At 29.2% G+C, this 13,979-nt stretch overlaps 1 protein-coding gene across 1 annotated transcript in view; it reads right to left on the bottom strand.

The window, feature by feature from the left end:
* The window catches only part of f (espin protein forked), a 200,261-nt gene extending 187,225 nt beyond the window's left edge, over window positions 1-13,036 (bottom strand). Inside the window, exon 1 of the mRNA XM_075382154.1 lies at window positions 12,999-13,036. The gene's annotated coding sequence lies outside the window, so the exon portion shown is untranslated. The remainder of the gene's footprint in view (window positions 1-12,998) is intronic.
* Window positions 13,037-13,979: the final 943 nt, after the last annotated feature.

Genomic DNA, 13,979 nt, shown 5'->3' with positions numbered 1-13,979 from the left:
AAATAAAGTCTTCGGTGTTTCCGCCGTCGGACAAACTGTCGCCTGCGTCATTCTACCAAACGACTTGATAAATGGTGAACATTATATTAATTTAAAAGTCGGTAAAACACCAAATTAATTGTTGCATTTAATTGATCCCGAATTAATTGACAACAGGATAAATTACACTATTTGGTTTTCGGTTCGAATTTGTTTTCACCTTAGACGGACATTTGTTTTCACCTTTCATCTGTCATCAACACCTTAAAACATTTACTATAAATGTAAAAAGAATAAGTAGACATTACAATGACAGGTTTTTGGGAAATTAACTCAGACCCTTCAGAGTTGAAAAATTTTAACATTTAAAACGATATTCTAAAATATATCCGAAACTTTCCCCAATTTTAAATCGTGTATGAAGCTTAATTTGCTTAATATATAAATGAACTCTTCAAAATCTGTTAAAAATATTCGCGTTTTCTCAAAGTAGTTTTTATGAGACTGCGTGTTTTAAATATTCCAATAAGGAATTTATTGGGAGAGAAAACACTTTGTTCTAAAAATTAAAATATTTTTTTCTTTTAACTTAATGACTGCTTTTTACATGTTCATAATTTCATTGTTTACTAATTTTTCTGATTCGTACAATAGCTTTATGGTATTTTTACAGAAAATAATTTTTATATTAACATTTAAAAAAAAAAACTGCCGGATAATCCAATAAAACATCATATTTTAGATTCAGTGTACATGTAACTTACTCTGGAAAAACCCTTTCCAGAAAAACATAAATTTTATTAACAGCTAAGAGTACATTTATTTGATTCCTTTTCTCCTAGACTTTTAGACTAGCGAGAAAACTCATAAGAAAGAGGAATTATTAAGTCGTTAAACCCAAGTGCATCCGTGAAAGTAACGTCGCTAATGGACTTCAATAAAACATATATGAAGCAAATATAAAAGATAATATTAAGATTGTCTTCGATGAATTATTATTATTATTATTTCTAATGTGGTCGTCTGTCCAATAAAGAATTATCATACTTGGGGACAGATGCCGGTGTGTGTTTTCTCTTAATTATTGACTGAAATTAAATTATAAGACGTTTTTAAGTAAAAATAATTTTCTTCTTTATGAATTTTTAGCAATACTAAAATAAATTAATTAATTACGTGTATCCTCATTTAATAGGTACAAATCATTAATGTGTTTTACTACAACAGGCTGACGCCCGATAACAGTTACTGATGGATGATAATCAATTTTCCTCTTTGGGGGACTTAACCCAGAACTTACGGATGAAATCCAGAGGCGCTACTGCTCCGCCAGGGAGTTCAACACCATTTCTTAATATATTTTTTATTTCTAATGCTAATCTGATAAAACTTTTCCACGATTTTCGTTGGTATTTCCAGGTAAATCCCCGGCCATTTCTTAATATATTTTTTATTTCTAATGCTAATCTGATAAAACTTTTCCACGATTTTCGTTGGTATTTCCAGGTAAATCCCCGGCCATTTCCTTTTGCTACCTCCACACCTGCATGTTCTTAAAGTATGTTTAGTTATCATCTAAACTAATAAATCACTAATTCTATTTCATTTTTATACTGCAAAAGTATTTCCGTAATAACAAGTGAATAAAATAATACACAACTAAACATTAAAGATTGTGGATATGTTATTTGTATTATTACTTTACTGTAAAATAAACACTTTGATGTTCGTTAAATCACAGGAAAAAAACATAGCGACTTGAACCAAATCAATGCGAACGGTATTAAATTTTCGTATTTGATTTTTTTCAAATTTTCAAATACAAAAACCGGATACTTGACAAAATTTTATTTTTTTATGTTTTTCTAATCCGTAACCGGTACTTTTAGGTGCCCGAATTCTTTACTTTTCAAATTGTTTATTATCTTCATGTGTTAGTAAATTTCTTTCAAGCAAACCAAAAAGAATGAGTAAATGCGTATCTGTTGCTTTGTTAGTTCGTAATTCTCTCTCGTAATTTTAATTATTCGCTGGCCATTAAATCTTCAAATAACTGTTTTTTTCTCTCCATGGTTATTTTTCATAAATTTTAGTAATCATTTGAACTTTATTCAGTTTTCTTTAACTTTACGAAGATTTTTTTTTTATCATAACTTACTTCTCTTTACAACTCTTTTTAAACTTTACGGGCTGATAAATAATATCATTGTTTTTAAACATCACTTACCTAAACATTTCAATGATGATGATTTCATATCATCACGTGACTTCTTTTCACTGATCCTCATTTCTATCCTATAATTCCAATTCATTACTGTCTAAACCAACATGTAGGCAATATATTACCTATATTTTATACCGATTATTTTCTCAAATTCACAACTTTCTATTAATTAAAACAACATATGGTTAGTAAATCTTATCCGCCTTAAGTTACCACTTTTTTGTGATCAATCGTTTGTAAATCTTATTTTAATCCTTAAATTTCCACGGCATGCAATTTAAATAAGGATGTAGAAAATTTAGGTCTGATGCTCTGTAAATAAATGGATGAATTCTGATGTAAATCGACTGTTTTTTTCAAAAGCAAGAAGCTTTTCAGATGCATTGTTTGAGAAGAAAGTTGAAAATCAGGTGATTCATAAAATACGAAATCAAGAAAGAGATCTTAAGACGAATCGGAAAGGAGGGAAGTTTACAGAAGCAAAATTTTGTAATTTTTTTCAGAGATTAATTTACTAATGGAGGTTTGCGTAGAAGGTGAAAATAATAAGGGGAGAAAAAATTATAACATTAATCAGATAATTGAGAATGTTGGTTGTAATAAATATTTTGAGACTAAAGCTCAGTGCAGAGGTAGTCTAAAGAATACCACGAAAGCAGTCGACTAATAAAAGAAGTAAAATTAAAAATTTGTACATAGTATCATTTATCATCAAATTGAATATTATATTTTGTATTCGTCTACTTTAATGAATAAAATGTCTTTAATCAGTCTCCCGACTATTTCTGTTTGCTCTTTTCTGACTCATAATTTTTTGATATTAAATTTCATTAAGGATTATGAAATTTATTAATCGTTTTATGAATCAGCTGAATATTGTTACGAAAATAATACGTGACAAAACAATTTCTTGAGCAAGCGGCTTTGCTTTCCAGTTAACTCTTTAAAAAAAAATTATTTTTTTCAAACGAATAAATTATGTTCTCATATCTAATCTTAAAGTTAAATTTAATTATAATATTTTGTTAAAACCTACAGCTAAATACAAACTCCAAAAAATTTCAAAAAATTGCGCTTACAGTAAACGCAATAAATTACAAGGATTAATCTTATCCACTAAAATTATACGTTTAAATAGGTCTAGAAAATAGTATTAAACTTCAGCCAGTTAGATAATACCTATTGTTACACAGCAAAATCTAACAAATGTACAATATTTTACTCTTTATTGAAAGAAAACCATTTTTATCCGAAAATAAAACCTAATAAAATGGTTCACAGATTAAATAACTCAGACATTTTTTAAATTGAAAATTGAAATATCAAACTATTCCCGTAGAATGTTTTGCCGTGTATTATCTGTCCGTGTATTAGAACCTAAATGACATTTAACTGAAAAAGAACTCTATGTGGCCTGAATAATTTTAAAATTATATTTCTTATATTTTTCAAGATAATTAGTCTGGAAGTATTTGACCTATACAACAGTTTTAATGATTTGAAACCTACTTAAATAATTAAAAAGCATTGTAGTCATAAAAAATAGAAGATATTTATATAAACCTGTTCGACCAACTTTCCATTGCTTCCAGCCAAATCATTGTCAGACGTCAAAACACCTTTCACACTTAATCGTTCTCTTAACATTCCGGCCAGTTGTGGGTCTTTCTACATTTTTATTGATTTTCTATTTATTTACTTTATCAACCATCAAACCACCAACTTATTAGGTTCCTATATTAACAATTACTTACGGTATTTAACAATTCTAACGATCAAATATCTATTGTTTCAATTATACAATAAATACTTATAACAATAACAATTAATAATAACCACGACATTATTAATCGGGTATGTCATATGCCACTTTATAATCTGATCTATTTTCTGTTTTTCGCAAATATAAGCCATATTTTTATTTATTTATCTTCGTTTGTAATGTGTATCTGATAGTACAAATAAACTGTTCAAAAAAAATAATACAAAAGGATTTTAACCTTCAACCGTCCATTTTTTATAAGGCAAATTTTAAAAACTAAAATAAACTCGTCTTTTCATTTTTACACCTTAGGTCACTGACTTGTTCTGATTTATCGTTGTGAGTAGTTTTCCCAAATTCTATATGTCCTGTAAATTGAATATTTGTAAGTTATGGTCTCAATCCCTGCAGTCTGCTCATACTATTACACAACTGATATTAAAAAAAAAATAAACTCTCTATTTCAATAGCTGTTAGATCTTTACTGTTCAGAATCTATGTTTCGTTGTCCAACAGAGGTGTACATACAATCATTGTTTTATCTGAATATTTAAACTTTATACTAGCCTCCTTAAACCGTTCCTGACGACGACAGTACACAGACCGTTCTGGATTTACTCATTTTCTTTCTTTAGTCATATGAAATATGATAAGCTTGATTTTTGAAACTTTATTTTTCCCAAGGCTCAACTATTAATCACTGTTTTAGAATTTAAAGGCATCTTTCCTCGAAAACCATCAATTTTTCAGTTGCATTTTTTTATGCTGTACAATTATGTATTCTCATCCCTCTTTCACAAAGAGCTCATAACAGGGTGATAAAGTACAATGATAAGTTCTTAGTGCGCCGGAGTAAAAATAGCATAATTGTTCTAGCTCGTAAGACTTACCTGACAACTTAGGTAAATCGAGTAATTATTTGTTATGTAACGCTCTTCATTTAAATATCCAGATACATATTTAATTCAATACACGTACAATTATACATAAAATATTAAAATTAATAATTGTTTCTCTGTTTCTCCATCACTATAATTGAAGAGTCAGTGAGATTCCTACTTAGAATCACATCTTGATCGGTCTGTACGTTTTAGCGAACTATACACCAAAATAAGTTTTAATTTATACTTTCATTGAATGTCGTCTCCTTATATTTTTTTTCTGCTGAACTGTTAGACATGTAACAGCAGGTATTTTTTCTTATTAATACAACACGATCAACTAATATCGCTATAAACTAATGTCGCTTCTGAAAATGAAGATTTTCTGAACTATTAAATAATTTATTAAAGAAACTATTTTCAATAAAAAAATTGCTTCTCAAAATTGTGCTTTTTAAAAATTAAGAAATATTGAAAGGCCAGTAAAATATATTGTAATGAGTACATATTAAATAAATAATAAAGATAAATACTAATAACACAAAGCTAAAAGAGAACCGTTACAAAATAAATTGTTACACAAAAAGAACCCTGATATTTATTGTTCTCTCTACGTGGCTCTGTACTCATGATAATGTCAGTTCGTTTCAAGGGAAATAGACAAGTTTCAAAAACGGTAGATTGTTATAAAAAAATTCAAATAAATCTAGAATCAGATGCAGGTTTATTGCACAGCCGTAACATTAATTAAATGTCAATGCTCGTTAGAGTAAAACGCTCAGATATTAGATATTATTATTTCAGCACACTTTTTTAAGCGATCAAATGTAGGGCATTTCGAAAGACCCATCAAGATAATGATAATAAATTTCATTATCTGTAATTGCATTTTATCGCAATAGATCAACCGTTTAAAAATTTGTTAAGAAAAATAATAATTCCGACAAAGATAAGATCATTTTGTTACTCTTAATAATACAATACAGAAAAAATACGTAAAACGCTTTATGACACTTTCTAAGTTAAAGGTAATTAAGGCTCGAGCAAAGTACAGATAGAATCAACTAAGTTTGTCAGAACACTGAATGTGGGTAGCGCGTGTATGTGTATACGTGCATACCTGCAAACATCGTTAAATTACGATAGAAGTTAGCTACCAGGTGAGCTAGAAGCTGGCCGATTGAATAATTCTAATAAAAACTCGGGAAGAACCAGCCGTATCAACTGAAATAAATCTATCCAAAAATTTCGTTTGCTATAAGCAGCCATAAACTGAAAATTTTTATACAAAGGTCATAATTTTTTAATTATAATTTAAACTACCCACTCAACTGTCAATTTAGAAAATGAAAATGCCGTTAATTCTGAATCTAGATTTAAAAAAAAAATCTTAATTACGAACAATCAGTTGAATTATGAATTTGTTATTCCTTCATTTACTCTTTAAACTCATTCTAGTACATAAATAAATATATTTCACTTGTATAAACTTATATGATTAAACTATTTGGCGAAATATTCAAAAATTGATAGCGATTAAAATAATGCGTCTTGTCAAACATACTCAGCAGAAAAAATTAAAAATGTTAAAAAACCTACGAAGCCGTTTTGAAGAAACATACCTACTGCAGCGCTCCTGACCGCTTATAACTAAGCTAAGAACCTGCTCTGATGTGAAACCTACGTAATGAAAAAAACCGCATCAAATTCGGCCCACCCGTTTTAGAGAAACACATCTACAGCAGCGCCCCCTGTTAGCCTATAATCGTAAAGCAAATCTAAAAACCTGCTCTGAAGTGATATCTATGGAATGCAACAAACGAAATTGAAATCGGTCCAGTGGTTTTTGAGGAAAATAATAACAGACATACACACAAGCACACACACAACCTCTTAATCCCAAACGCATATACCGTCTTAGTTCCGTCGTAGATAAAAATAGCTCTGCGCAAAAAAAAGAAAAAATACTGACATTTTAAAAAATTTTAAATTAGGAGGTATTTTTTCAATTCTAATAAAATCGATTTTTATACAGTAGATCATAGATTAAATTACTTTAATAATGAAAGATTTCTATCCTCTTAACGGTAGGCTATTATTCTGAAGATAAACTTTTATTCGTAACTTCTAGTATAATTTTATTTTATCATTCTAAATACCACCGTTTTAAAAATAGAAAATATTAAATGTTGATAAAGCTTTAATTTTATTTTATTTTTTTTTACTTCGATTGAAAACGTCTGACAAATTAGCAACTGGTTTTACTTTATTGAAAAAAAATAATTATCACAAAATAAATTATTTTTTTAAAATTACTTGTTAATTATCTCAGCTCATGTTCAATCTACTTAACACGTATAAAAGAGACTTTACGCTAAAGGCAATCATTAAAAAAAATCCACTAGTTCTGCTAGAAAACCTTCTTCCTTTCATTAAATTATTTCTGGAATGAAAAGAGAAAAGCCTAAAACCAAAAAGAAAATTAGCCTCTGTACGTTTTACTTCCTCGTACGAAGTAAAGGTGAGAAAAAAAAGGTGTAGTGAAAAATTTCGGTTTCCAGATTTCAACGGAAACATTTTGACAATCCCGGAATCCATTTTGACTAGCTTCGTCGTGACGTCTGTACGTACTTACGGGGCTCGCATAACTCAAAAACGATTAGCCGTAGGATGTGAAATTTTGGATTTAGGACTGTTGTAACATCTAATTGTACATCTCTCCTTTTTATTGCAAGCGACTGAACCAAAAGTGTCCGAAAAAGCACAAAATCCAAAACAATTTGGTTTCTGGACTTTGTCTTAACTGCAGTAAAAGTCCTCGCTCAGAGCGTTTCAACGATACATTATAAGTGGTACTTATTTTCAATGGTTCCAGAGTTATAGCCAAATGAAATTTTAATTAATGAAATATTTGGATCTTAGGGAAAGACACATCGGTTCAAATCAGACTTCATCTCCTTTTTTTTTTTCTTTTTTAATTTAAATATATTGATTTATTAATAATTATTAACCTGTCATTATAAAAAAACGTACGATGATAAACGTAAAAAAAAAAAATTGAAATAATATCTGTAAAATTTTAAAGATGCTTGCTGTCTATGATTTAAGTTTTTTTTTTAATGTTTCCTCAACTTTTTCTATGTTCCTTTTATTTAACTTTGAAAAAAATACTATAGCCTAAATAAAGACGAGAGGCTACAAAATTAAACCACGTACGGTCAACGTGTCAGAGTTTTTTTGAAGTGCATCATGAAAATCGAATCTTTCACGCTGTTGGAAGACCGTTCAGTAACAATCTACCTAACACGGCTATCATTCTCAGCAGCAACAGGCAACACTTCTTCCTGCTGTATCAGTATAATAAAACATGACGCGGAATAAAATAATGGTGCAGTGGTATCCTACTCGATTTAATTATATCGACTAGCTTATATTTAAATTTGCAATACTTACATTACATAATACCACGGCATAAAATTGTATTTGTAACAACAACGTCATCATAGCTAATGTACAAGCTTCAGAATGAAAATTACTTAGCAAACACGTTACAAGAACGTTTAAATAAATAAATTTATTTAAATTTATTCGTGTTTAGATTTTGATAAATTTCAAATAGTTTTATGAAATTTGTATAAACCGACATTTTGCGGAAGAATTATTAACGAATTCATCAAACGGTTCTCGTACCGACCTCATTCTAGAAAATGATGACTTTCTGTCTGTTCGCGTCACGTAACAGCCTGGACTGAAAAACTATTTGCTTTCTATTGTAATGTACCAAATTACGTCGAATTCAAATTAACTGAAAATAAATTATTCGCTTCAATTTTATTCTTTGATAATATCTTAATTTTAATTAAATAAGATCGAACAATTTTAACAGGTTAATTATTTTTATAATTTGAGGCGTGTTAAATTTAAAAAGATTGCCAATCCGACTCTTTTCTATCGTTTGTGTTATTGTTACTTAACGGAATCTATTGTTCGCATTACTCCTATTGTTGTGCCAAAACATATGACCGATACAGATAACAGATCGGTAAATATTTTTATAATAAACTTCTTAGAATTACAAAATGCGGAAGAATGTAAAAGATACAATTATTTTTATAGAATTTTTTATAATTTTATTAAATAATTTCTACCTAGTTCACTGCACGTAAAACAGACGATTTAAAACTAAATACAGACGCCGTTCCTGATTTCTCTTGAATCTTCATTTTACTTTATTTAACACTTCCATTTCACCGAACAATATTCTTCTGTTAAATCAAAACATAATAAAATGATAATAAAGTAAAAAAAAGAAATGACTGTTTTGTCTCATTTGTAAAATGTCCCTAACAGACTATTTATCTATTTGATTAACAATTTTAAACGTAGATTGTGTAGTAACAAACAAATAACAACGCATACAGTATTACCTAATCGGATATTACATTTGCTACAAATATATCATAGCAACTTCCTTTTATTGAAAATTTAGACCACGTAGCCTACTTTAGTTACGTTTCATATTTAAGACGCAAACCAATTCTAATACTATTTAATTAATGCGTGGAAATAACAAAGAATCGGTGCACGTCCTGTCTGTACGTTAATACTTCTGCATAGAAAAATTTTAATGAAATTTTTCAGATAGTTAACAAAGATAAATAAATCATATAAGCAATGAAAACACGCACACTCTCGTGCGCGCGCAGACAAACATTTCTTATTTTTCCGTAGATATATAATCGTAAGTTACTTCCAGTGTTATGATAATTCTAATCGTTTGAAATTTATTAAAAATAGATAATAGAATAGATAAATAGTACTCCAACATTTCAAATATTTCAATAAATAGTAAAAGTAAGAACAATAAATTCTTAATTATGTTAAATAGTACGTATACTGACAGAATGATGAATGTATAATCATAGACATAAATTAGCCTACATTCACTTGCTAAGAAGTGTGTGTGTGTGTGTGTGTGTGTGTACACACACACACACACACACACAATTGTAAGACAACAACTTTACAGTTGATAAAAATACAAAAAAGAAATGGCATTGCATAACTACCACTGAAGGTGACGTAATGACATGGAATTGGGGAATACGTGTATTTTTCATCTAGTTTTTCTACTAATATTTTTATGAAGTTTCACCTAAGAAATACTCTTGAGTATATTCTAATGTAAAGAATAGAATAGTAGATCAGTCATTCTATAATTCAGACTAAATATCATTATGCTACAACAATCCGATGGCAAGCAATAAAAATGACAAACAAACGAAAGATATCAGAACCTCTTATTTAGCTGGCTATGGATTATTCGTTTAAAAATCTGTTGCTGATGTTATGTAGAAGAAATTTAAGCGGTAACTCGAAACTAACTTCTTCTACAAAACAGAAAAGTACCAACAAAATAGGGGGATTCAATTACGAGTACGCAACTAAATATATAAAAGTATGCATACCGGTGAGAACTTCTCTTTTTTTCAATTTGGTTAAAATGTATATTACAGTATTGTAAATGAAGATTACAGTATTATATTTACCAATCTTTTTTAGTAATTATTTTGTGAAAATACTGTTTAAGTTATTAGCAGTAATAAAAAGATATAAATGGGTAACCCTAGCAATAAATTAAATCTATCTCTATTAAACGTGGAATCATAATAGTTAAAAAGAAAAACTCATTAGACTCAAAAACAATATTTTATACAGTAAAACAAAAAAAAAAATGAAGAAGAAAAGAGATTTTATAAATTCTCAACAATAACATTTTAGGGAAAATTTTGTACTTATCTGCTATAAATCAAACGAAAATTGACAAAAAAAGATAAACTATTTAAGATAGTAAATACTTCTAATGATTTATTTTAGAAATACCTAATATAAGATGTGGTAATTTTGAGAAAAAGAGATTATTTTTGTTTTAAAAGGGGTAGGGAACATGGCCTCTAACATATCACTATATACCCGAAACGTTTTTATATAATCAATATAGAAACCAATCTTAACTCACCGTACGAATTCAAAACACCCATAAATTTTGTGCACCGATGTTATTTATTACGTTATGATCTAATTACTCATCTCTTAAGCTGTCCAAAATACCCTATCTCCATTTTTAAAACTAACACACTAGTTTCCTTACTTTTTAGGAGATGTAAATTTTTAAAAGTATAGATTTTTCAAACGTAACGATTCAATTCAAATTAATTTTATTTTTACTATATAATAATTAAAAATATTAGCAAGAAACCGAACCACTAGTATCAAAAATACAGATTAGGCATGTCGATTGTACAGTTCTAATTTCAGCTCTCTAATAACTAGTAGCCTTTAAGCGAATGAAGATCACGATATAATACTTTCCCACCGATCTGTCGATTTAGCCTCTCCTTTCCTTAGTTTTCGCATAATTTTAATTATGTGCTTAAACAGACATTTTTAATTGAGCGAAGATATATCAGTGTATTTTACATCTTTTTATTTTTAACGAGTTTAAATATTCACATTCTGTGTAATTCTGTTTCTTTACCTAATAGTAAACTGTACCTGGTACTAAACTGTGCACGAGCTCTGTTAATTAATAATCTGGAATAGCACCGAACAAATATTTAGAGGCTAAAAATGAAAAATATAATAATTATTTTCCTTCCTAAAAAAAATTTAAAATATTTCCTAAGATGTGAAAATAAATTTGTATATATATATCGTTAATAGTGGCTCGTTAATAGTCATACGTAAATAAATGTTGCACATTCACAAATTACATATTTCCTTTTTAGAACTTATTGATGTTGACACTATGAACAAAAGATTTCTGGTTATTGTGAGAGAACAGTAACCATAATTTCTAATTTTTCTATTATAAATGTATACCGAAAGTCCCGGAATAAAACTCGAAATTAAGAAAACCAATTTCGATTTATTCGTAATCTCTTCACCGTGTCAGTCGAGTGTAAGTTAAAGGTGTTACATCATAACATATACAAATTCCGTTTAAAAGACCCCGAAGCTGTTTTGATTTTTCTGTAAAGTTATGACGCCACAAACCGATCACTAGATGTAGATTATACACGAAGCTCAAAGTTATGAAATGCGATTGAAGGCTAAACATAATCACAGCTCTCAAAATAATGAGGAAGGATTAAAACATCAAATACACTAACGGGTTTCTTTCTCGCGTTTTATAGACTGAAAAAAAATTTTTTTTTTAAATAGTTATTTCCATAAAAAGTAAATTTAATTATCTGAAAACTTTTATTCTAAGAATAAATGTATCGACCATTCCTAATCTTCTTATTAAGAAAAAAATAACTGTCCTACAAACAGCTTAATTACTGTGAGACCCACTAAATTATATTGTTTTAACTATTGAATTATTGATTGAAATGTCAATAGATTATTTCTAAACATTCATCAATAGTTATTTGTAATTTTTACGTAAATAAAAGCCAAAAACAAACAATATTAAAGAGATACCCTTCCTTTTATTGTAAAAGTTCTGGAATGTAGATTAAATTTTAAAAGGAGCAAAATTAAGAAATAAACTATTATCATAGTAAGAATTGAGGTCCAATTTCTTTAGACCCAAATGTAACAAAAACTTATGCTAAATCAACTGAGACTGCCGGCTTCTGCGGCGCGAGCGGTAGTATCTCGGACTTTCATCCGGGGGTCCCGGGTTCGAATTCCGGTCAGGCATGTCATTTTCACACGTTACAAAAATTGTCATTCATCTTATCCTCTGAAGTTATACCTAGCGGTAGTCCCGGAGTTAAAAAAAGAAAGTCAAATAAGATTATCTATTATTAAATTATACATAAAATATAGTAATTCTACTACGACATTTTGTTGTGTTTGTTCATCATCTATCCAAATATCTTTGTTTTCTAAAAAATAAAATACTTTAAAATATTTCCGTTTGTTTTTATAGTTTTAATCCGTTAGGCTAAATACCGGAAACGAGAGAAAATAAAAATATTACATAGAATGCCAACGCCGACTTTCTGTTACAGCTTCATTAATTATGATTTAGTCAATAATAAATCAGAACATTTTTACTTAAACGTGTACCTGCAATAATTTCTTATTTCAGAATTTTCGATAGCATATCAATAGAAAACTAAACAGAAGTTTTATTATTTACCTGAAAGCAGATAATCCAAGAGCCGGGAAGAAGACAACCGTGAGACATGTGCACAGATACTGCCGCAACAACTTGGCATTGACTTTGAATGTAGGCCGCCCCTGCTCCCTCTCCAGTCGGTGTCCCCCTTTCTCCTACCAGCCGGCTCGTTCGCTCGCACTCACATTTTTACTTTCTTGGCCTGAGGCACAACGTCGCGGAGCAGCTATCGGATAGGCAGATCGCACTACCTATTTTCTTGTGGAAATATTTTATCTGATAATGACTTACATCGGCCATCGATGTACTTTACTTTCATTATAAATAATAGTAAAAATTTTCATTAGAAACTAAAACAACCCAGACCACCCAGAACTAGTAATTTCAACCGATATAAAATTTTATGATTTGTATGAGATTAAAATAATATATAACACGTGTTGTCTCGTGTTATAAAAAGAGTAACAATAATCTGAAATTTCTGGAACGAAATTCACTGAATTTTCTTACGGAAATTAGTTTTACCTAGCTCTAATGTTTTCTGATCGGATATATTTTTAATGTTATGAACTACCTATTTAGATGTAATATTTTTCACCAATTACAGTACAATCAGGTACAGGGCAATCAGGTTCATTTTTAAGTAGGTACAATACCTACTTGTCTCGAAAAAGTTTTAGTCCAGTTTTTTCGTGCCGAGTGACAAATAACGGTTACACTTTTTGTCGCTAATAGAATGTAATCGCATAGTTCTGCGCTCAATAATACACTCTCCGGTGACTAAAAAAATTTAATTTTCTGCTTTGCAAAATACTGTAGTAATTCTATAGCAATTTCCTTTAATTAAATTTAGTATTATTCAACATCGTTAGACTCTTGGTTTTACACATGTATACGAAATATTGTATATTAATTCGTCGAACAATATAGAACTTTTACGACGTTCGAGCAATATAGAAATGTAATCTTCGGTACTTTAATCACGCAAAAATTATTAAACTA

Source organism: Lycorma delicatula, chromosome 1 (assembly GCF_047948215.1).
Source record: "Lycorma delicatula isolate Av1 chromosome 1, ASM4794821v1, whole genome shotgun sequence".
NCBI lineage: Eukaryota > Metazoa > Arthropoda > Insecta > Hemiptera > Fulgoridae > Lycorma > Lycorma delicatula.
The sequence above is the reverse complement of the archived record's forward strand: the minus strand, read 5'-3'. Positions and strand labels throughout refer to the sequence as shown.